General features: G+C 47.9%; 1 protein-coding gene across 4 annotated transcripts in view; it reads right to left on the reverse strand.

The window, feature by feature from the left end:
- Positions 1-25,143, reverse strand: part of NCOA1 (nuclear receptor coactivator 1) — a 641,218-nt gene that overhangs the window by 261,662 nt on the left and 354,413 nt on the right. For 2 of the 4 annotated variants that reach the window (XM_089688169.1, XM_089688166.1), the window contains exon 1: positions 23,913-24,080. The exons of 1 other annotated variant lie outside the window; for it this stretch is intronic. The gene's annotated coding sequence lies outside the window, so the exon portion shown is untranslated. Of the gene's footprint in view, positions 1-23,630; positions 23,869-23,912; positions 24,081-25,143 lie in introns of those variants that run through there. One more of the 4 variants, XM_089688168.1, reaches the window with a different exon arrangement.

The following is a 25,143-nucleotide window of genomic DNA, read 5'->3' on the forward strand; positions in this document are numbered from 1 at the left end:
GGGCACTGTCCGAGGGCCCAGGGTCAGTAAGGGGCCCCATGAGATGCCCCTAGTACATTTCATAGGCTTTTTTGGGTATGGTTTGAGTGTGGGTGAGGACATAGGGGCCCCATGATTTCCTATTGCCAGGGGGCCCCATGAGTTGTCAGTCCGCCCCTGCTTTGGACCCTTACCTTGACTTTGGACCCTTACCTTGACTTTGGACCAGGAGCGAACTGACCATTTGGGCACTCAGGCACTGCCCGAGGGCCCAGGGTCAGTAGGGGGCCCCATGAGATGCCCCTAGTACCTTTCATAGGCTTTTTTGGGTGTGGTTTGAGTGTGGGCGAGGACACAGGGGCCCCATGATCCCCTATTGCCCGGGGGCCCCATGGGTTGTCAGTCCACCCCTGATACATGGTTTTGCTATGTGATTTACAATAAAGTGAACCCAACGCTGATAGTCCGAAGAAGTGACAGAGACAGCGCGGGAGACACGGTTCTACGCATGGCTGTGTAGACTAATAACTATGTATGTAGTCCCTGCACAAAGGTCCTCAGATAACACTGCAATATACAGCACAGAATGCTCACTCCAAGAGCTGCAGAGTTGTGTGACACCACAAAATAGGAGTTAAAGTGTAACTAGAGGAAAAACCTTTAAATTGGATAAAGTGGAGATAATCACCATTATCACCGAAAGTGAAAGATAATCCCACATTCTGGGTTGTCACCGGAACAGGATTAGAGGAAAAATCTTCCAATGGGGACACTAGTTCTGTGACTACCAGGGATTCCTTCACTTTGGAGGGATCTCCTCACTTCCTCTTATGGCTATGGGACAAGAATTGAAGCCTTATTTCTACATGCAGCTTGTAGGGTGTGCGAGTGATTCCTGCATAGGAGTTCTATACAGTGACTTTGAACTGTTCCTCTCCCTCAGTACAATCCTACCATGAATACAAGAAGACAATGAGATCTCCACATCAGTGTTACTCAACCTTTGTTCAGTGGTGGCACCCTTTAAAAGTATGTAAAATCTCAAGCTCCCGCCCCCAGTCTAAAATGTGAAAACCATAAAACATAAATGGTACTTATCAGTGGAGAATAGATGAGCCTGGGATGATATCCACAACCACCAGGATGACATGACTTCACATCAGAGGTCCCCCCCATCACATCAGAGGCCCCCCCTGTACATCAGGAGGTCCCCCATCATATCAGAGATCTTCCGTCACTTCATAGGTCCCCCCATAATATCAGAGGTCCCCCATCAAATTAGATGTCCCTCATCACATCAAAGATCTCCCATCACATCAGAGGTCCACCCATCACATCAGAGATCTCCGGTCACATCAGAGGTACCCAGGGGTGGACTGACAACTCATGGGGCCCCCGGGCAATAGGGTATCATGGGGCCCCTGTGTCCTTGCCCAAACTCAAAAAAGCCTATGAAAAAAGGTACCAGGGGCATCTCATGGGGCCCCCTACTGACCCCGGGCCCTCAGGCAGTGCCCGAGTTTCCAAATGGTCAGTCCGCCCCTGGAGGTCCCCCATCCAATTAGATGTCCCTCATCACATCAGAGGTCCCCCCATCACACCAGAGAGCTCCCATCACATCAGAGATTTCCCATCACATCAGAGATTTCCCATCACATCAGAGATTTCCCATCACATCAGAGATTTCCCATCACATCAGAGATTTCCCATCACATCAGAGGTCCCCCCATCACATCAGAGATCTCCCATCACATCAGAGGTCCCCCCATCACACCAGAGATCTCCCATCACATCAGAGATTTCCCATCACATCAGAGATTTCCCATCACATCAGAGGTCCCCCCATCACATCAGAGATCTCCCATCACATCAGAGGTCCCCCCATCACACCAGAGATCTCCTGTCGCATCAGAGATTCCCCATCACATCAGAGATTTCCCATCACATCAGAGATTCCCCATCACATCAGAGATTCCCCATCACATCAGAGATTTCCCATCACATCAGAGATTTCCCATCACATCAGAGATTCCCCATCACATCAGAGATTCCCCATCACATCAGAGATTCCCCATCACATCAGAGATTTCCCATCACATCAGAGATTTCCCATCACATCAGAGGTCCCCCATCACATCAGAGATATCCCCACACATCAGAGGTCCCCCCATCAAATTAGATGTCCCTCATCACATCAGAGGTCCCCCATCACATCAGAGGTCCCCCCATCATATCAGAGGTCCCCCTCATCACATCAGAGGTCCCCCATCACATCAGAGGTCCCCCATCACATCAGAGATCTCCCATCACATCAGAGGTCCCCCCGTCACATCAGAGGTCCCCCCGTCACATCAGAGGTCCCCCCGTCACATCAGAGGTCCCCCGTCACATCAGAGATCTCCCGTCACATCAGAGGTCCCCCCGTCACATCAGAGGTCCCCCCGTCACATCAGAGGTCCCCCCGTCACATCAGAGGTCCCCCGTCACAACAGAGATCTCCCGTCACATCAGAGGTCCCCCATCACACCAGAGGTCCCCCGTCACATCAGAGGTCCCTCGTCACATCAGAGGTCCCTCGTCACATCAGAGGTCCCTCGTCACATCAGAGGTCCCCCGTCACATCAGAGGTCCCCCATCACATCAGAGGTCCCCCCATCACACCAGAGATCTCCCATCACGTCAGAGATCTCCCATCACACCAGAGATCTCCCATCACACCAGAGATCTCCCATCACGTCAGAGATCTCCCATCACACCAGAGATCTCCCATCACACCAGAGATCTCCCATCACGTCAGAGATCTCCCATCACACCAGAGGTCCCCCATCACACCAGAGGTCCCCCGTCACACCAGAGGTCCCCCGTCACACCAGAGATCTCCCGTCACATCAGAGGTCCCTCGTCACATCAGAGGTCCCCCATAACATCAGAGGTCCCCCGTAACATCAGAGGTCCCCCGTCACATCAGAGGTCCCCCGTCACATCAGAGGTCCCCCGTCACATCAGAGGTCCCCCGTCACATCAGAGGTCCCCCATCACATCAGAGATCTCCCGTCACATCAGAGATCCCCCGTCACATCAGAGGTCCCCCATCACACCAGAGATCTCCCGTCACATCAGAGGTCCCCCGTCACATCAGAGGTCCCCCATCACACCAGAGGTCCCCCATCACACCAGAGGTCCCCCATCACACCAGAGGTCCTCCCATCACACCAGAGGTCCCCCATCACACCAGAGGTCCCGCCATCACATTAGATGTCCCACATCACATCAGAGGCTCCCATTACACCAGAGTTCCCCCAATCACATTAGAACCCCCTTTCCCATAAACGTACCCTTTTCACATCATTCTTCGCATTAGAGGTGTGTTTTTTTAACCTGCCGTGTCCATTATGAGGAGTTCCCACCATCCCTGTGCTGAGTTCCTGGGTCTGTAGACCTGATGTGTCCTTTATGAGGGGTTCCCACCATCCCTGTGCTGAGTTACTGGGTAGGTAGACCTGATGGGTCCTTTAAGAGGGGTTCCCACCATCCCTGTGCTGAATTTCTGGGTCTGTACACCTGCTGTGCTCATTATGCGGGGTTCCCACCATCCCTGCGCTGAGTTCCCAGGTCTGTACACCTCCTATGCTCATTATGAGGGGTTCCCACCATCCCTGTGCTGAGTTCCCGGCTCTGTACACCTACTGTGCCCCTTATGAGGGGCTACCACCATCCCTGTGCTGAGTTCCCGGGTCTGTACACCTGCTTTGCCCATTATGAGGGGTTCCCACCATCCCTGTGCTGAGTTCCCGGGTCTGTACACCTGCTGTGCCCATTATGAAGGGTTCCCACCATCCCTGTGCTGAGTTCCTTGGTCTGTAGACCTGATGTGCCCATTATGAGGGGTTTCCACCATCCCTGTGCTGATTTCCTTGGTCTGTACACCTTCTGTGCCCATTATGAGGGGTTCCCACCATCTCTGCGCTCAGTTCCTGGGTCTGTACACCTTCTGTGCCCATTATGAGGGGTTCCCACCATCCCTGTGCTGAGTTCCTGGGTCTGTACACTTGCCGTGCCCAACATGAGGGGTTCCCACCACCCTTTCTGGATTTATTTCTTCTATTCTATTCTATTTAATGTAACAGGATCTGGGTCTGGAATGATGACACAGAGATGCTCTAGCTCAGGGGTGGGCAACTGTGGCCCTCCAGCTGTTGGTGAACTACAAGTCCCATCATGCCTCTGCCTTTGGGAGTCATGCTTGTAACTGCCAGTTTTGCAATGCCTCATGGGACTTGTAGTTCTACAACAGCTGGCGGGCCACAGCTGCCCACCCCTCCTCTACCTGCATTGCTGCTGCAGATGTCCCTCCACTTCCTGTCTGGTGAAGGTGTTGTCGCAGGAACAGGAAGTGGCAATAAATCTCTCTCTATCTGGGTCTCAATGACCCGACAAGGGTTTCATTCTTATCCTATTCTATCCAAAACCAAAACAAAACACTTCTGGCTTGGCTTCCACCTAAACCGAAGGTTTACAACCCTCCGAGGGGTTCCTCTTGCTCAGGGCTCACTTGATGGATATGAGGAGGCCTCACAACTGCCATCAGCAGCCACAGAAAAGTTTTTTTCCTCGTGGTCCCGAGTCGTTGTTAGACAAAGGACGCAGCGCTGCCATCTTCCTCGCTGCACGTGTCTATGAATATATATGCGAGGGGATTAAACTCCATTTATTTTCATATTACCCAGCGGATGACCCCCTGGCTCTCCCCGCCTTCTGGATATAAACCGACCGGCTCACGTTTCAGCTCACAAATCCCCTTTTTTACGAGGGATTCCCCCTCCCTCCACCACCCCAAGGCTGTTGTCCGATGCAGCATGCAACCGAACGCCTCTGCATAGGTTGCCTGGCAACACATGGAGGATGTTGTGTCATCAGAAAAAGCGGTCGGCCAGGTAACAGCCGTGAAGCAGACGGTCCCCAGCGCTGGAAGCGTGACCCATGGAGACGTCTGCTAGCACGGTTACGGGAGCGCCGGTTCCCCGGCCTTCTAGACGCAGATTTGTGTATTGATCCGTGTCTAGCAGACAGGCATAGAAAAGCGCACAGGAACTGCCTATCATTAGGGCCCCATTCACATATACACGTTCCGGGAACGCAGGAGAAACACGCATTGCACTTGCAGTTCCAATAATTGTTGATGACAACCCACATGTGGTTAGGAAACGCAAGTTTTGGCGTGTAATAAAAGTTTACTGCCTGTCGCGTGTAGGACAGTCCATTCAGGCGAATGAGCTGGCCTATGCCATCAGGTGAAAAATACACCTTGGCACAACACACAGTTATGATTGGGCCTCAAGTGAATGGACTACCCTATGCTGTTCGAAAAATCGTGCCACAAAAACGTGTTAGCGTGATGCGCAGATGTACATGGGGCCTCAAGCGAATGGGCTGCCCTATGGTGTCATGCAAAAAAAGTGTCCACAAAAATGTGTTCGTGTGACATGCAGATGTGAATGGGGCCTCAAGCGAATGGGCTGCCCTTTGGTGTCATGCGAAAAACGTGTCCATAAAAACGTGGTAGCCTAACGCGCAGGTGTGAATGGGGCCTCAACTGAATGGGGTTCCCTATGGTGCCGTGAAAAAACATGTCCACAAAAACGTGTTAGCGTGATGCGCAGATGTGGATGGGGCCCCAAGTGAATGGACTACCCTATGCTGTTTGAAAAATTGTGCCACAAAAACGTGTTAGCGTGATGCGCAGATGTGAATGGGATTCCCTATGGTGTTATGTGAAAAAACAGGCCACAAAAACGTGTTAGCGTAACTTGCAAACATGAATGAGACATCAAGCGAATGGACTGCCCTATGGTGTCATGTGAAAAACGTGTCCACAAAAATATGTTAGCGTGATGCGCAGGTGTGAATGGGGCTTCAAGTGAATGGGATTCCCTATGGTGTCATGTGAAAAAAGTGTCCACACAAAAATGTGTTTGCGTGACGCGCAGATGTGAATGGGGCCTCAAGTGAACGGGATTCCCTATGGTGTCATGTGAAAAAACATGTCACAAAAACGTGTTAGCGTAACTTGCAAATGTGAATGAGACCTCAAGCAAATGGGCTGCCCTATGGTCTCATGCGAAAAACGTGTCCACAAAAATGTGTTAGAGTGACGTGCAGATGTGAATGGAGCCTCAAGCGAATGGGATTCCCTATGGTGTCATGTGAAAAAAACCTGCCGCAAAAACGTGTTAGCGTAACGAGCAGATGTGAATGCGTCCTCAAGTGAATGGCTGCCCTATGGTGTCATGCGAAAAAAGTGTCCACAAAAATATGTTAGCAGGACACGCAGGTATGAATTGGGCCTCAAGTGAATGGGATTCCCTATGGTGTCGTGAAAAAACGTGCCACAAAAACGTGTTAGCGTAACTTGCAAATGTGAATGGGGCCTCAAGCGAATGGGCTGCCCTATGGTGTCATGTAAAAAACATGTTCACAAAAATGTGTTCGCGTGACGCGCAGGTGTGAATGGGGCCTCAAGTGAATGGGATTCCCTATGGTGTCATGTGAAAAAACGTGCCACAAAAACGTGTTAGCGTAACTTGCAAATGTGAATGGGGCCTCAAGCGAATGGGCTGCCCTATGGTGTCATGTAAAAAACATGTTCACAAAAATGTGTTCGCATGACACGCAAATGTGAATGGGATTCCCTATGGTGTCATGCGAAAAAAAGTGTCCACAAAAATGTGTCAGGGCCCATTGAAACTTGTTTTCAGGCTCTCTAGTGTGCAATGTGTTTCATGGGCCCCTTCATTTTTGAATCATGCCCATGGCCCAGAAAGTGCTCCTGACTTGTCAATCCCCGGGGCACGTGTTTTCTTTTTTTTTGCGATTGCTCGCACGATCGCACGCTGTTAAAGGCCCATTCAGATCTTGGTGTTCTGGTGCTTTAAGGCCACGGGCTGGTGGGGGATGGTAAAAATGGCATCTTCCAACCAGCAAGCCACCATGTTGGTACATGCAAAATTTATACAAGTCACGTGTGGCAGACAGTGTGGCCACCAACTCGACCCATGCAAACGAATGGGGCTGTGCCGCAACCGCAGGCAACACGCGGTTGCATTTTGGTAGGGTTTCAACAGTGAGGAGGCGACTTATCACCTCTGAAAAGCGATCCACCGCTGACCGATTGGGTGAGAAATTACACCTGCATATGTAAATGAGCCCCAACATCTGTTTTTTCTTTTTTCCACGTGCATCAAGGCTGTCCGCTCATTAGAATGGACTGTCAATGTACCAAGAAAAATAAATGGACATGCACCATTTTTGGTAACACAGCACATGGTAGGGCATTACTGTGCGTTGTGGCGCAACACAGCACATGGTAGGGCATTACTCTGCGTTGTGGCGCAACACAGCGCATGGTAGGGCATTAGTGTGTGTTGGGGCGCAACACAGCGCATGGTAGGGCATTACTGTGCGGTGTGGTGCAACACAGTGCATGACAGGGCATTAGTGTGTGTTGTGGTGCAACACAGCGCATGGTAGGGCATTAGTGTGCGGTGTGGCGCAAGACAGTGTATGGTAGGGCATTAGTGTGCGTTGTGGTGCAACACAGCGCATGATAGGGTATTAGTGTGGGTTGTGGCGCAACACAGCGCATGGTAGGGCATTACTGTGTGTTGTGGCGCAACACAGCGCATGGTAGCGCATTACTGTGCGTTGTGGCGCAACACAGCGCATGGTAGGGCATTAGTGTGCGTTGTGGTGCAACACAGTGCATGGTAGGGCATTAGAGTGCACTGTGGTGCAACACAGAGCATGGTAGGGCATTACTGTGCGTTGTGGCGCAACACAGCGCATGGTAGGGCATTACTGTGCGTTGTGGCGCAACACAGCGCATGGTAGGGCATTACTGTGCGTTGTGGCGCAACACAGCGCATGGTAGGGCATTGCTGTGCGTTGTGGCACAACACATGCCAACATCAGCTTTAATAGCAACGCAACGCACTATGGCACATAACATGCATTTCAGTAACATGTTCATTATCTCAAGAGGAAAAATGTGCTTGTGCCCTGAAAATTAAAGGCATAGAGCATACACCAACTTTGTACTGAGTGTTATGAATAAAAAGCAATAAACTATTACCCAAAGCCTAGGCAACCCAAATCACATGGCCTCTGGCTACCAGGAGCATTGTGGGTGTTTCTGGTCACCAGAGACTGCAGAGAGCCTACTGTTTTCAATTAGACAGATGCTGTCTGGTTGACTTGCAGATAATGGGATTAGCCAAGGATAAGTACTGTGCAGCAGAAAGCTGAGCATTTACCTGTAATGAGCCAATATGGACGTCCCCATGGACATACATATCCGAAAACTATGAGATGGGGTGAGTTTTTTGGAATCACCCACCAACAGACTTTAGGAGGTGGTTGGATCTGCTCGTTCATACCCAACACTAAAAGAAATTAAAGTGGACTTTAGATAAAAGTGGGGATTTGTCTTGTGGGGAACATCTAAGAAATGTCAAGTGTGAGAAAGCAATATCCTGAAAAATCTACCTTTTGTCTGAAATTCCTCCTTAAAATTTGCAGTAGACTTCCTGTTTCGTAACTTCATAGCTGTATATCTGCAGTGTGAGATCATCTAAGGCAGTGGTCTCCAAACTGCAGCTTGGGAGTGGGATGTGGCCCTTTGCTTGCCTATATCTGGCCCTTAAGGCATTTTTCCCTCCCACCGACATCAACGATGGGGCATAATTCCTGCCACTGACATCAACCATAGGGCACTATCATTTCTATTGACAGCAACAATCAGGCACTTTTCCTTCTAGTGACACCAATGAGGAGGCACTATTCCTCCAACTGACACCAGTGATGGGGGAACAAAAGATGGGACATTGTTCACTCCCACGGGGCACGGTCTGGCCCCTCTAAAGTCTGAAGGATGGTAAATTGGCCCTTTGTTAAGAAAGTTTGGAGACCCCTGATCTAAGGCATTGCTGCGTCTGACTGCTAGTCTCATCATATTTGGTGATGCCACTACTGTGCATTGTTCTTCTTGCTGGAGGGGAAGCTGTATCTGAGGATCTGCAGTGCCAGGATCTCCCTGCTTCTGTTTCTCCATTCTGTGGATTTACTAGTCTCACCAGATTCAAAGTGACATATGGTGATGTCATTACTGTGCTGATCATGGTTTTCCATGCTGGAGGGGAAGCTGAATCTGAGGAACTGCAGTGCCAGGATCTCCCTGCTTCTGTTTCTCCATTCTGTGAATTTACTAGTCTCACCAGATTCAAAGTGACATATGGTGATGTCATTACTGTGCTGATCATGGTTTTCCTTGCTGGAGGGAAAGCTGTATCTGAGGACCTGCAGTGCCAGGATCTCCCTGCTTCTGTTTCTCCATTCTGTGGATTTACTAGTCTTACCAGATTCAAAGTGACATTTGGTGATGTCATTACTGTGCTGATCATGGTTTTCCTTGCTGGAGGGGAAGCTGTATCTGAGGACCTGCAGTGCCAGGATCTCCCTGCTTCTGTTTCTCCATTCTGTGGATTTACTAGTCTCACCAGATTCAAAGTGACATTTGGTGATGTCATTACTGTGCTGATCATGGTTTTCCTTGCTGGAGGGGAAGCTGTACCTGATGACCTAAACTGCAAGGATCTCCCTGCATCTGTTTCTCCACTCTGTGGATCTGCTATTCTTAACAGATTTGGAGTGAGATTTGGAGGTGTTGATCACTGTTCTCCTTGCTGAAGGGGAAGATTTACCTTAAAAACTGCAGTACAAGGATCTCCTTGCCCCTGCTTCATCCATTCTATAGATCAGTGCTTCCACCATCTCTATTAATACCCCACCAGTCAGCAGATCATTGGTCATCAAGAGGGTAGGTTTGGCATGAGGAAGCAATACCCTGCCTCTACCAAAATGGTCACCTACAAATTGTGATAGTGTAGAACAGAGGTCTCCAAACTTTCTATGCAAAGGGCCAGTTTACTGTCCTAAAGGCTTTATGAGAAGCCGGAATGTGGTGAGTGGGAATAGAAAATACCCTGGCATCGGTGGACATCAACAGCGCCCAATCATTGGTTTTAATGAGAGGAAGAAGGCCCCATTGTTGGTATCAATGAAAAGAATAGTGCCCTAAGTGGTGTCAGTGAGAGGATTGGCGTCCCATCATTGGTGTCAGTGGGAGGAATAGTGCCCCAAGGGCCAGAAAAAGGAAATCACATCTGGCCACAGGTTGCAGTTTGGAGGCCTCTGGTGTAGAGCATGGAATGGTACTTCAGTAAGGGGGAAAAGATCATCAGCAAGGATCCTACATGCAACACTGGTGACTAGTGCTACGCTCCCAGTTGCCTTTATTACCTTTATTAGCAATGGATTCCCTAGTACTGTACAGGTTCTCTTTAAAAAACAGACTGCCCACAACAAGCCAGTAAGGCTTTACTTGGTGTCATTCATACACACAGGGATTTGTGTCCCCCCATCCCCGGGTTCTGCAGAGGAGGGGTTTAGGCAGAGCACAGAGAACTTGTACTGCAGTAAGGCACTCCATTCAAAATAAAGGGTCCCCATTAGATTCCCCTCTCACACCAGGGCCCACATTAGATTCCTCCCTTACATCAGGGTCCCCATTAGATTCCTCCCTTACATCAGGGTAACCATTAGACCCCCTTCCTTACATCAGGGTCCCCATGAGATTGATCCCTTACATCATGATCCCCATTAGATCCTCCCTTTACATTAGGTTCCCCATTAGATCTCCCCTTACATCAGGGTCCCCTTATATCAGGGTCCCCATTAGATTACCCCTTTACATCAGGGTCCCCATTAGATTCCCCCCTTTACATCAGGGTCCCTACTAGATTCCCTTCTTTCATCAGGGTCCCCATTAGATTCCCCCCTTACATCAGGGTCCCCATCAGATTCCCCCTTACATCAGGGTCCCCATTAGATTCCCCCCTTACATCAGGGTCCCTATTAGATCCCCTCCTTACATCAGGGTTCCCATTAGATTCCCCCTTTACATCAGTATCCCTACTAGATTCACCCCTTACATTAGGGTCCCTACTAGATTCCCCCCTTACATTAGGGTCCCTACTAGATTCCCCCCTTACATCAGGGTCCCTACTAGATTTCCCCCTTACGTCAGGATCCCTACTAGATTCACCCCTTACATTAGGGTCCCCATTAGATTCCCCCTTTACATCAGGGTCCCTACTAGATTCACCTCTTACATCAGGGTCCCCATTAGGTTTCCCCCTTACATTAGGGTCCCCATTAGATTCCTCCTTTACATCAGGGTCCCTACTAGATCCCCCCCTTCCATCAGGGTCCCCATTAGATTCCCCCCTTACATCAGGGTCCCCATTAGATTCCCCCCTTCCATCAGGGTCCCCATTAGATTCCCCCCTTCCATCAGGGTCCCCATTAGATTCCCCCCTTCCATCAGGGTCCCCATTAGATTCCCCCCTTCCATCAGGGTCCCCATTAGATTCCCCCCTTCCATCAGGGTCCCCATTAGATTCCCCCCTACCATCAGGGTCCCCATTAGATTCCCCCCTTCCATCAGGGTCCCCATTAGATTCCCCCCTGACATCAGGGTCCCCATTAGATTCCCCCCTTACATCAAGGTCCCATTAGATTCCCCCCCTTTCATCAGGGTCCCATTAGATTCCCCCCTTCCATCAGGGTCCCCATTAGATTCCCCCCTACCATCAGGGTCCCATTAGATTCCCCCCTTACATCAGGGTCCCATTAGATTCCCCCCCTTTCATCAGGGTCCCATTATATTCCCCCCTTCCATCAGGGTCCCCATTAGATTCCCCCCTTCCATCAGCGTCCCATTAGATTCCCCCCTTCCATCAGGGTCCCCATTAGATTCCCCCTGACATCAGGGTCCTTATTAGATTCCCCCCTTCCATCAGGGTCCCCATTAGATTCCCCCCTGACATCAGGGTCCCCATTAGATTCCCCCCTTCCATCAGGGTCCCATTAGATTCCCCCCTTCCATCAGGGTCCCCATTAGATTCCCCCCTGACATCAGGGTCCCCATTAGATTCCCCCCTTCCATCAGGGTCCCATTAGATTCCCCCCTTCCATCAGGGTCCCCATTAGATTCCCCCTGACATCAGGGTCCCCATTAGATTCCCCCCTGACATCAGGGTCCCCATTAGATTCCCCCCTGACATCAGGGTCCCCATTAGATTCCCCCCTGACATCAGGGTCCCCATTAGATTCCCCCCTTCCATCAGGGTCCCATTAGATTTCCCCCTTCCATCAGGGTCCCCATTAGATTCCCCCTGACATCAGGGTCCCCATTAGATTCCCCCTGCCATCAGGGTCCCCATTAGATTCCCCCTTACATCAGGGTCCCCATTAGATTCCCCCCTTACATCAGGGTCCCATTAAATTCCCCCCTTACAACAGGGTCCCCATTAGATTCCCCCCTTCCACCAGGGTCCCCATTAGATTCCCCCCTTACATCAGGGTCCCCATTAGATTCCCCCTGACATCAGGGTCCCCATTAGATTCCCCCTGCCATCAGGGTCCCCATTAGATTCCCCCTGCCATCAGGGTCCCCATTAGATTCCCCCTTACATCAGGGTCCCCATTAGATTCCCCCCTTACATCAGGGTCCCATTAAATTCCCCCCTTACAACAGGGTCCCCATTAGATTCCCCCCTTCCATCAGGGTCCCATTAGATTCCCCCCTTACATCAGGGTCCCCATTAGATTCCCCCCTGACATCAGGGTCCCCATTAGATTCCCCCCTTCCATCAGGGTCCCATTAGATTCCCCCCTTCTATCAGGGTCCCCATTAGATTCCCCCCTGACATCAGGGTCCCCATTAGATTCCCCCCTGACATCCGGGTCCCCATTAGATTCCCCCCTTCCATCAGGGTCCCCATTAAATTCTTCCCTTATATAAGTATCCCCATCAATGTTCTCACACCCAAAATGTGTCAAAAATCAGACACATTGTATTTTTTTCTAAAGCAACACAGGTAGGTTGCCTTGGGGTGGCGCAACGCGTGTAACGCGCCCATGTACATGGACCTTCCTTTCTGAAGGAGTCATTGCATAGTAGCCTATGCTTGGGGGAAGGACAGCAGACCAATAAAATGACTAGCTCTCCTCCAATGGATCAGCCAGCAGATTCATGGGAAGCCACTCTACATCAAATGAAAACAAACACTGAAGGCAGAATCCCATGTGACAATAACAATTCTTCATAGACAGTAGAGGGCGTGAAGGGAAATCATTACACCGGTCACACACAGGACAATCTTCTTGCAATGTGAACTGGATTTCAAATAAACGATCCGACAGAGGAAGCCAAATCTGCCAAGACTCTTCTATCCAGGAAACACACAATTCTGCAATCAGATTCTGTCTGAACGTGGCTGATGGTAATAATCGCTGTGTGTATGGATGACATCACGGAGACAAGAGAAACTCATCATTAATATTCAGTACAAGGGACTCAGATAGTTTACAAGTATTGGGGAACGGAACAAAAATCCCCATCAGAGTCCCCCCTTATATCGGGGTCCCCATCAGTGTCCCCACTTACATTGAGGTTCAAATCAGAGTCCTGCCTTATGTCAGTGTCCCCGTCAGAGTCCCCATTACATCAGGGTCCCCATCAGACTCCTCATGACATCAGGGTCCCCCCTTATATCAGTGTCCACATCAGTGTCCTTGTATACATTGAGGTCCCCATCAGAGTCCCCCCTTATATCGGGGTCCCCATCAGTGTCCCCACTTACATCAAGGTCCCCAACAGAGTCCTGCCTTATGTCAGTGTCCCCATTACACCAGGGTCCCCATCAGACTCCCCATGATATCAGGGTCCCCATCAGATCAGGGTCCCCCCTTATATCAGTGTCCTGGTTTACATCGAGGTCCCCATCAGAGTCCCCTCTTATATCAGGGTCCTCATCAGAGTCTTCCTTACATCAGGGAGCCCATCTGAGTCCTCCATTACATTAGGGTCTCCATTAGATTCCCCGTTAGAGTCCCCCCTTTACATCCCCATTAGAGTCCCCCCTTACATCAGACTTCCCCCATACATCAGAGTCTACTCCTACAGCAGAGCATGAGAGTCTCCATCAGAGTCTCCCCCCCCCCTTACATCAATGTCCCCATCAAAGTCTTCCATTACATCAGTGTCCCCATCAGAGTCCCCCGTTACATCTGGGTCCCCATCAGAGTCCCCCCTTATATCATTGTGTGTACTAGTGTCCTCGCTTACATTGAGGTCCCCATCAGAATCCCCCCTTATATCAGGCTCTCCATCAGAGTCCCCCCTTACATCAGGGTCCTCATCAGAGTCTTCCCTTACATCAGGGAGCCCATCTGAGTCCTCCATTAGATCAGGGTCTCCATTCAATCCCCCTGTACATCAGGGTCCCCATTACATTCCGTCTTGCATCAGGGTCTCCATGAATGATCCCCCTTACATCAAAGTCCCTTCTCACATCAGAGTCCCGATCAGAGCCCCCTTACATCACAGTCCTTCTCAGGGCCCCCTTACATCAGAGTCCCTATCAGATACCCCTTACATCACAGTCCTTCTCAGGGCCCCCTTACATCAGAGTCCCTATCAGAGCACCCTTACATCACAGTCCTTCTCAGGGCCCCCTTACATCAGAGTCCCTATCAGAGCACCCTTACATCACAGTCCTTCTCAGGGCCCCCTTACATCAGTGTTCCTATCAGAGCCCCCGTACATCAGTGTCCCTATCAGAGCCCCCTTTCATCAGAGTCCCCATCAAATTCCCCCTTGCATCAGAGTCCCCCTACATGAGAATCTCCATCAGACTTCCCCATACATCAGAGTCCCCCCTTGCATGACAGTCCCCATCAGAACTCCCCCTAACATCAGAGTCCCCTCTTACATCAGAGAGCCAGATAAACTTTGCAGTGGTTGGGAATTGGTGTGCGGGTCCTTGTTTGGAGATCCCCGTTCTATGCATTGATTTCTTTACAGTAGGTTCACACCGACGCAGTCTGCAGTGCTTTTTGCGGTGCGTTTTGCTTTTTTTGCACATGCGTTTTTAACAAATTTTTGATGCGTTTTTGATTTTTTTTTAATTTTTTGGACAACGTGTTCCTGGGCAGATTAAAAAAGCATCAAAAGCGCATCAAAAGCAAATAAAAAACGCACGCAAAATGCAGCACTTGTGTTTTTATATGTGGTTCCATTGAAGTCTATTGGACTAAAAACACAAACTGCTGCGGGAAAAGAAGTCCCTGACCCTATCCATAGATATGAACGTGATCCGTAGGAAATCATGATAAATGACATGAACTGAGTTCCTGCAAAACGCATAAAAAATGCACAGGTGTGAGCCTGGCCTTAATCACACATAAAGATGGTGTTATGGTTCAACAAGAAGGAAAGTGAAAAATAAATGAATTTTGTAGCGCGTCTCAGAGCTTCCTGGATACATCAAACAAGCAGATGTACTATGAAAAGTAAACTTTACCCTGGGGCAAAGAGTCGGCTTGCAGGTTGGATCAGTGCAATATATATATAAAAAAAAAATAGCTCAAGGGGAAATCCTAATCACCAAATCATGACCAAGATTATGGAAGACTGTATACAGTCATCTTGAAGCGGTTTAATCTGTTTATTATTTTTCCTCTGTGCTTCTCTATGCAATGTAGGCAGATCATGTACAGTATGGTTGCCTGTTTGTACCCTCATATTGTCACGAGTGTCCACTTTCTTCACTTAATCTAGTGACTGCTTGTTTTGAAACCCGGTGTTGTGCATTGCATACAGTTGAGGGGTGCCCTCATTCAGTTGAATGGGTCATGTTTGGCAGGCGGTACTGCCTGCTAAATGCAATATCGGGGACAATTTTAGCCACGGCTTTAGCAGATGTACACCCGCCCCCATTGTCTTTGCAGCTTAAACTGGTTGTAAACCTCAGATATGAACAAAGCATATTCCTCTATAGTGTGTACTTGTCTCAATCCAGAGCACTAAGTGTCATTTCTGTCTGCTGCTTCCTTCCTCTGCTATCAGCATGATTCTCTTCTGACAAGTTTTCCTGACACCAAGAGAAAAATGGTGACAGAAGAGGGACCTCCAGCACACAGCCTGTGATTGCCAGCCTCAGCTCTGTTCCTGTGTGCTGTGTGGAGGGGGTGTGTCCCTGCCTTCCAATCAGTTTTCAGAGCTCTCCTCACTGATGTAACTTCAGCTCCCCGCCCCCTGCTTTTCAGAGCTTGGAGATCCTGTGTAAATTCTGCACTTTGAATGGATGTAGGGCAGGGGTGGGCAACTGTGGCCCTCCAGCTGTTGTAGAACTACAAGTCCCATGAGGTATTGCAAAACTGACAGTTACAAGCATGACTCCCAAAGGCAGAGGCCTTTAGATTGTAAGCTCCATGAGCCGGGCCCTCCTATTCCTTCTGTACTGAAATGTATTGTAATTGTACTGTCTCCCTTATATTGTAAAGCGCTGAGCAAACTGTTGGCGCTGTATAAATCCTGTATAATAATAATAATAATGATGGGACTTGTAGTTCACCAACTGGAGGGCCACAGTTGCCCACTCCTGTTGTAAGGGAAAGACAGCCATCTTTGCCCACAGCCTGATGTAGATAAACAGGTACAACTTTATGTAGGAGGATTTGTTTCATCTCTGTGTATCACCTGAGGCCAGCCACTTCACTGGGTACATGGGAGGGTTTACAACCACTCTAAGGGGGAGTAGTTGGGGGGCAGTAAAAATATGGCTCAACCACGCAATACCACCCTCCAACCACAAGCGTAAACAAGGCCTTAGTCCCATTTTTTAGCCATGGTGCACTACATGTACCACCATTGCCACCATTTTGACGCAGCACGCTATACAGCACCATGTGGCCCCAATCCCAGGCTCGGCGATTTTGGAAAGCTCCCTGTCATGTTTCACATGACTGTCATATGCCTTTAAGAGTTTTCTATATTTTGTTTCTGCTCCTCCCTTTCCTTTGGTTTAGTTAATGCTGTATAGATAGCCCTCCCCCTTTCCCAGAGATGCATTGCAGCAAGCCTCATGGCATGGAGCAGGAAACATTATGATCTTTTGACCTATCGAATGTTCATTGTTGTAAGATTCTCTCAGTTTATGGAATAATCTTCACAAGATCTACAAGATGTCTTATCGATTGAGTCACTGCCTGTGGTATCCAACTGAGGTTGGAGTCATCGCTATCTCATCATAACTGTAAGTTACAGAGATCACACTATCAATGCTTAGATTGGAGAGACAGAACACTCCCAGCTATGCAGGTCTCCAGAATTGGGACAAGGGATCGGGGTGGACATTACAGCAAAGCCTGGATGGAAGAGTAAAGAAGTATAAAGGAAGAGCTTCAGGTCACCGCTGGACATCTTAAAAGGTAATCATGTGATTTTAGATGCGTTTTCGGATTCATGGTCAGTTTTGACTGGAGCTTCCACCTTTATAGAACAATAGTCATCCAAGGTCTCCATACTGACAATTATAACCCAAACTAATGTATAGCAAACTCTCAAAGCAGCATAAAAAAAACAAAACCAAAACTTTCTCATCAATTCACATAACAAGCACTAAAAGCCAAAACAAACACCACAAGATAAGCGCTAATCGTGAGACTCTCTGTGTGCGATGACACCAGTGAAGGTGCAAGGGGCAGAGACACACCTCTGCAAGCAGCTCTGGTAGCAGAGAAAGCAGCACACACTTCCCAGCATTCAACCATTTACACAAACACAAGTAATAACCAACAAAGCTTAATGCAAACAAACAAAAGAAAAGTTTCTAACAGTTGTGAACATGTGTAAGAATTCTGAAATCTGGGAGCTGTGCATGGACACGGTCATAGGAGTGTGTGTGTGCGTGTGTGTGTGGGGGGGGGGAATCATTCATAATATGTCATCACCTAATATCCGGAGGACTTCGGGCTGTCAGAGGGAGCTCACCACCGCAGGTGACATGGAGAGACAGATAGATAGACAGATAGATAGATAGATAGATAGATAGATAGATAGATATGAGAAGGATAGATGATAGATAGAAGATAGATAGATAGATAGATAGATAGATATGAGAAGGATAGATGATAGATAGATAGATAGATAGATAGATAGATAGATAGATAGATAGATAGATAGATATGAGAAGGATAGATGATAGATAGAAGATAGATAGATAGACAGATAGATAGATAGATACATAGATAGATAGATAGATAGAAGATAGATAGATAGATAGATAGATAGATAGATAGATAGATAGATAAAGAGAGAATTATAGAGATAGATAGATATTTAGAGAGAGATAATTATAAAGAGGGAGAGAGAATGAATTATAGAGATAGATAGATAGATAGATAGATAGATATGAGGATAGATAGATAGATAGATAGATAGATAGATAGATAGATAGATATGAGAAGGATAGATAGATAGATAGATAGATCGATAGATTATAGATAAAGAGAGAATTATAAAGATAGATATTTAGAGAGAAAGAGAGATAATTATAGAGATAGATAGATAGATAGATAGATAGATAGATAGATAGATAGATAGATATGAGAAGGATAGATGGATAGATAGAGAAAGAGAGAATTATAGAGATAGATAGATAGATAGATAGATAGATATGAATAGATAGATAGATAGATAGATAGATAGATACATACATACATAGATAGATAGATAGATAGATAGATGGATGTGTCCTATGGTGTACTGTGGATTCCATCGATGGATGTTTGTCGGTAATAAGGTCATTCGGTGTTCTCTTCCTCCCCAGATACGGGGAAAGTTCCTGGCCGGTTAGAACGGCGGACATGGAGAACAAACGGCCATGGAGCGCGTAGGCGGTAACCCATAGTAATGAGGCCCCAGTTCAGGGGGTCGGGGGGGTGGTCAAGTCCCTGGAAGAGCCGTTCTGATTGGTTGGCATACTTGGCACAGACTGAGCCCTCCCACGATGTCCCAGTCCTGGTTTCTACCTTACTGCCGAAATTACAGCCGGAAGCCACCTGGTCACCACGGCAACAAGATGTATTACCCACAACACACCTCTCTTACATTGGTGCTGTTGCCCGTGGCTGCCAGATGTCAATCTAAAACCAGGAAATTGGTTGCTATGGGCAACCGCTCCATCTTACTTTTCTGTTGCTGGACACCAATAGAAGTCAGTGCAGATAATAACTAAGGTGTATCTGTCATTTACAGCCCATGGAGGCAGACATCCTCTGTTACGGTACCAAGATCAGGAGGTCGGTTTACAAAAAGAAGCGAGCGATGACATCACTGAGGCACGACTTCTTCTCCAACGGACAGGTCCCTTGGGATCTCAGATGCTGCTGGGATGACAGGTACTCTTTATAATCAACACCTATCACTATGGAGGCCGACAGAAGAAGGTAACCAAACATTACTTTCAGCATGCTACTGGAGCCACCAACCACAACTCTCAGCGCACTCTACGAGACACCAGCTACTACTCCCAGCATGCTTTTGGAGCAACCAACCAAAACTCCCAGCATGCTCAATGAGCCATCCAGTACTACCCTCAGCACGTTCTAGGCACCACCAACTAATACTCCCAGAAAGCTCTAGGCACCACCAACTAATACTCCCAGAAAGCTCTAGGCACCACCAAGTGATACTCCCAGCAAACTCTAGGCCCACCAAATACTATTCCCAGCACGCTCTAGGAATAACCAACTACTACTATCAACAAGCTTTAGGCACCACCAACTACTACTCCTTGTCTGCTCAAGAAGCCACCAAATACTACTCACAGCATGCTCTTGGAGCCACCAACTACTTCCAACATGCTCAAAAAGCCACCAACTACTGCTACCAGCATGGTCTTGGAGCCACCAACTGCAACTCCCAATGCACTCAAGAAGCTGCCAGCCGCTACTCCTTGCATGCTCTAGGTGCCACCAACTACTACTGCCAGCATGCTCCTGGAGTCATCGACCCCCAGTGTATTCTAGAAGCCACCAACTACTACTTACAGCACACTGGAGGAGCTGCCAAATACTACTCCCAGCACAACACTCAAGGAGCTACCAGCTACTACTCCCAGCATGCTTTCTGAGCTGGCAACCACTACTCCCAGCATACTTCAGAAGCCAACTACTACTTCTCCCAAGCTCTTGGAGCCACCAACTACTACTCCCAGTGCACTCTAGGCACCACCAACTACTACTCTTTGCATGCTCAAGAAGCCACCAACTACTATTCACAACATGCTCTTTGAGCCTCCAATCACAACTCTCAGTGCACCCTAGAAGCCACCAACTACTATTTTTGGCACACTCTAGCAGCCACCAACTACTACTTTCAGCATGCTCTTGGAGCTGCCAACTGGAACTCCAGTGCACTCAAGAATCCGCTAATTACTACTTGCATGCTCTAGGTGCCACCAACTACTACTGGCAGCATGAACTTGGAGCTGCCAAACCCCAGCGCGTTCTAGAATCCACCAACCACTATTCACAGCAGACTGTAGGAGACACCAACTACTGCTCCCAGCATGCTCATGGAGCCGCCAGCTACTTCTCTTATCATGCTTTTGGAACCACCAACTACTACTCCCTGCACACTCTAGAAAGCAACTACTACTTTTACTTCCACCAAGCTCTTGTAGCCACCAGCTACTACTCCCAGCACACTCTAGGTACCACCAACTACTACTCCTTGCATGCTCAAGAAGCCACTAACTACTATTCACAGCATGCTCTTTGAGCCTCCAATCACAACTCTCAGTGCACCCTAGAAGCCACAAACTACTATTTTTTGGCACACTCTAGCAGCCACCAACTACTACTTTCAGCATGCTCTTGGAGCTGCCAACTGGAACTCCAGTGCACTCAAGAATCCACTAATTACTACTTGCATGCTCTAGGTGCCACCAACTACTACTGGCAGCATGAACTTGGAGCTGCCAAACCCCAGCGTGTTCTAGAATCCACCAACCACTATTCACAGCAGACTGCTGGAGACACCAACTGCTACTCCCAGCATGCTCATGGAGCCACCAACTACTTCTCTCAGCATGCTTTAAGAGCTACCAACTACTACTCCCAGCATGCTTTTGGAGCCGCCAACTACTACTCCCTGCACACTTTAGAAAGCAACTACTACTTTTACTTCCACCAAGCTCTTGTAGCCACCAGCTACTACTCCCAGCACGCTCTAGGTACCACCAACTACTACTTGCATGCTCAAGAAGCCACCAACTACTATTCACAGCATGCTCTTTGAGCCTCCAATCGCAACTCTCAGTGCACCCTAGAAGCCACCAACTACTACTTGCAGCATACTCTGGTAGCCACCAACTACTACTTTCAGCATGTTCTTGGAGCTGTCAACTGGAACTCTAGTGCACTCAAACTGCCAACTACTGCTTGCATGCTCTAGGTGCCACCAACTACTACTGGCAGCATGATCTTGGAGCTACCAACCCCCAGCTCATTCTGGAATCCTCCAACTACTATTCACAGCACACAGTAGGAGACACCAACTACTACTCCCAGCTACTACTCTCAGCATGCTCTAAGAGCTACCAACTACTACTCCCAGCATGTTCTAAGAGCTACCAACTACTACTCCTAGCATGCTTTTAGAGCTGCCAGCTACTACTCCCTGCACACTCTAGAAAGCAACTACTACTTTTACTTCTGGCAAGCTCTTGTAGCCACCAGCTACTACTCGCAGCATGCTCAAGGTACCACCAACTACTACTCCTTACATGCTCAAGAAGCCACCAACTACTATTCACAGCATGCTCTTTAAGCCACCAATCACAACTCTCAGTGCACTCTTGAAGCCACCAACTACTAATTCCAGCATACTCTAGTAGCCACCAAATACTAATTCCAGCATGCTCTTGGAGCTGCCAACTGCAACTCCAGTGCACTCAAGAATTTGCCAACTACTACTTGCAGCATGATCTTGGAGCCACCAACTACTTCTCCCAACAAAAATCTTGGAGGAACCAACTAGTACTTCCAGCATGCTCTCTAGGATCCAACAACTCCTCCTCCCAACACACTCTAAAAGATACTACTGCTACTCAGCATGCTCTTGGAGCCATCAACTGCAACGCCCAGAGCACTCTAGAAGCCACCAACTACTACTCCCAGCACAGTTTAGAAGCCACCAACTACTACTCCCACAAAAATCTTGGAGGTACCAACTAGTACTTCCAGCATGCTCCCTAGGATCCAACAACTCCTCCTCCCAACACACTCTAAAAGATACTACTGCTACTCTCAGCATGCTCTTGGAGCCACCAACTGCAATGCCCAGAGCACTCTAGAAGCCATCAACTGCTACTCCTGGCACAGTTTAGAAGCCACCAACTACTACTTTCAGCATGCTTTTGGAGCCATCAACTACAACTCCCAGCATCCTCATGGAGCTACCAACTACTTCCAGTATACTCCAGCAGCTTCCAACCACAACTCCCAGCATGCTTTAGGAACCCCCCAACCACAACTCCCAGCATGCTCTTGGAGCCTCCAACCACAACTCTCAGCATGCTCTTGGAGCCGGCGCATATCCAATAAACAAACATTGCACATACTTTCTCCAAATCCAAAACCTTACCGGTCTCACCATGCGTCAGACAGCGTGATTCTTGCAAAAACCCGTCCGTGGGGAAAAAAAAAAATTCAGTCTTGCTCACTCCAAAGGGTTAATGTCGTCCGTTCCTGCAAGATCCGTGCATAGCATGCCAGCCCCCCCATTAGCTGCACCTGTCTAGGGAGGGTGGAGGGGGTCACCCACCGGTGACACCTTATTAAATATAAAGCCCGCGACGGAGGTGCAGGCGGTGGGGGGGTTAAACTATCCCGGGCAGGGGTTAAAAGCGGGCGCCGGAAAGGATTCAGAGACACTTTAATCTTCTAGAAGCTGGGCACTGGCCTACTTATGCCTGGCTCTGCTAGGGGAGGAGGGGGGGGCAGCAGTGCCCAGACAAGCAGAAGCTGCATGGCTGCACCGCCTGCTGCGGAGAAAGGGTTAAAAACCCACTAAAGGGTTAATGAGCCCCCCCATTCCACAAACAACCTTTTATATATGTGGTCTAGCTGTGGCCTAAAAACAGTTTTTTTTTCCTCTACGTCCTGACCATTAAAGGGTTAATCTGCGATTCAAAGGTCTGCACCGCTCAGCACTTTAACCTTCAACACCAGAGGGGTTATCCTAAAAAAATAAAAAAAAAAATAAAAAAAAAAAAGCTTTGCGCTCAACCCCCCACTGGTCCTACCACCCCTAAAAAAAAAAAAAAAAAAGAAACGGATTAGCCCTAAAAAAGATTCACTAACTCTTTAAAGTCCCGCCGCGTTCAATCCCCTTCACCCACTTTTTAACCCCCCCCCCCAGACCGCGTTTAATAATCGCACGCCTCCCCCTTAACCTCTTGTCGCCCGACCGGGCCAACCTCGCACCACGCTGGGTCGCTCGTGAAACATTCCTGATCTTTTTTTAAAAAATTTTTGTTACATTGTTTCATCTTGCAATGTTTAAAAAAAGATACATTAGCAAAAAAACAAAACAAAAAGAAACCTTTAAAAAGAACAAAATTGAAACATTTGCAACTTTACAGCGATACATTGTACAAGAAGGAAAACACTGCAATCCTCACGGTTTAACGGGGTCCATTTAATTCCCGTCGCCCACCTCCGGCCAGCGCGTCAGCCCGGGGCGAGCGTGCACAATCAGCGTTGCAACTCCAGCATAAACATGGCCCAAAAAAATTAAATAAAAACTAGTCCTTCACCAGCTTCGCCCCCCCACCTCCTCCTTTTCCATACGTTGCTCCGCCTGCACAGTCGCTTGAATGCAAATAAAAAATAAATCGGGCTCGGCGTAGAACAATGCTCCGAATGGAAAGCGGTTAAAGGTTGTCGCAGAGCGCGGCGCTTACATTTGCCCAGGTATTCCGTACGTTGGTGCTCCTTCGGAGGTCTGTGATAGGGACAGGCTGCTTTGTCATTGAGGCTGCCCTGTCTGTTGCTTCCTTCTCTCTCTGTAGCGTTTGGCTTTTTTTTTTTTTTTTTTGAGCTCTCTCTTTCTCTCTCTCTCTCTCTAGCTCCTTCCCAAAGAACTCTGGGTAAACTGGCTATACAAGTTCCTTCTCATAGTGTTTACAATTGCATCACAGAAGCTGCAGCTCTCCGCCTTTTAAAGGGACAGCCTGTCTCTGCGTTTTGGTGCTGCACAATTTGTAAACGCTGCAAATTGCCAAAGTAAAATAATAAAAAATGTAAAAAAAAAACGCATTAGAAAAAAAAAAGTTTAATTTTTTTTGGCCAATAAGCACACTATTTATTTAATTTTGTTATGGATAATTGCCAGAATGTTTGCGCTGCACAGTTTGTAAATGTTGCAAATTATCAACCTCATTTAAAAAAAAAAAATGGCAGCGACGTAGGAGAAAAAATTGGTTTCTTAATTCTTTGCCCAAAAAGTGCACTTATTTCATTTTGGTATGACGCTATGGATAGTTGCCGCAATGTTTGCGCTGCACAGTTTGTAAATGTTGCAAATTACCAACCTCATTTTTAAAAAAAGAAAATTGGCAGCGACGTAGGAGAAAAAATTGGTTTCTTAATTTTTGGTCCAAAAAGTGCACTATTTATTTATTATTAATATTATTATTATTATACAGGATTTATATAACTCCAACAGTTTGCTCAGCGCTTTACAATATAAAGGGAGACAATACAGTTCAATACAAGAGGTATAGGAGGGCCTGATCCTGGGAGCTTACAATCTAAGAGATTATTATACAGGATTTATATAGCGCCAACAGTTTGCTCAGCGCTTTACAATATAAAGGGAGACAATACAGCAACAATACAGTTCAATACAAGAGGGATAGGAGGGCCTGATCCTGGGAGCTTACAATCTAAGAGATTATTATACAGGATTTATATAGCGCCAACAGTTTGCTCAGCACTTTACAATATAAAGGGAGACAATACAGTTCAATACAAGAGGTATAGGAGGGCCTGATCCTGGGAGCTTACAATCTAAGAGATTATTATACAGGATTTATATAGCGCCAACAGTTTGCTCAGCACTTTACAATATAACGGGAGACAATACAGCAACAATACAGTTCAATACAAGAGGGATAGGAGGGCCTGATCCTT

The sequence above is a fragment of the Staurois parvus genome, unplaced genomic scaffold, assembly GCF_062004578.1.
Source record: "Staurois parvus isolate SC_StPar_1 unplaced genomic scaffold, SC_StPar_1.0 ptg000448l, whole genome shotgun sequence".
NCBI lineage: Eukaryota > Metazoa > Chordata > Amphibia > Anura > Ranidae > Staurois > Staurois parvus.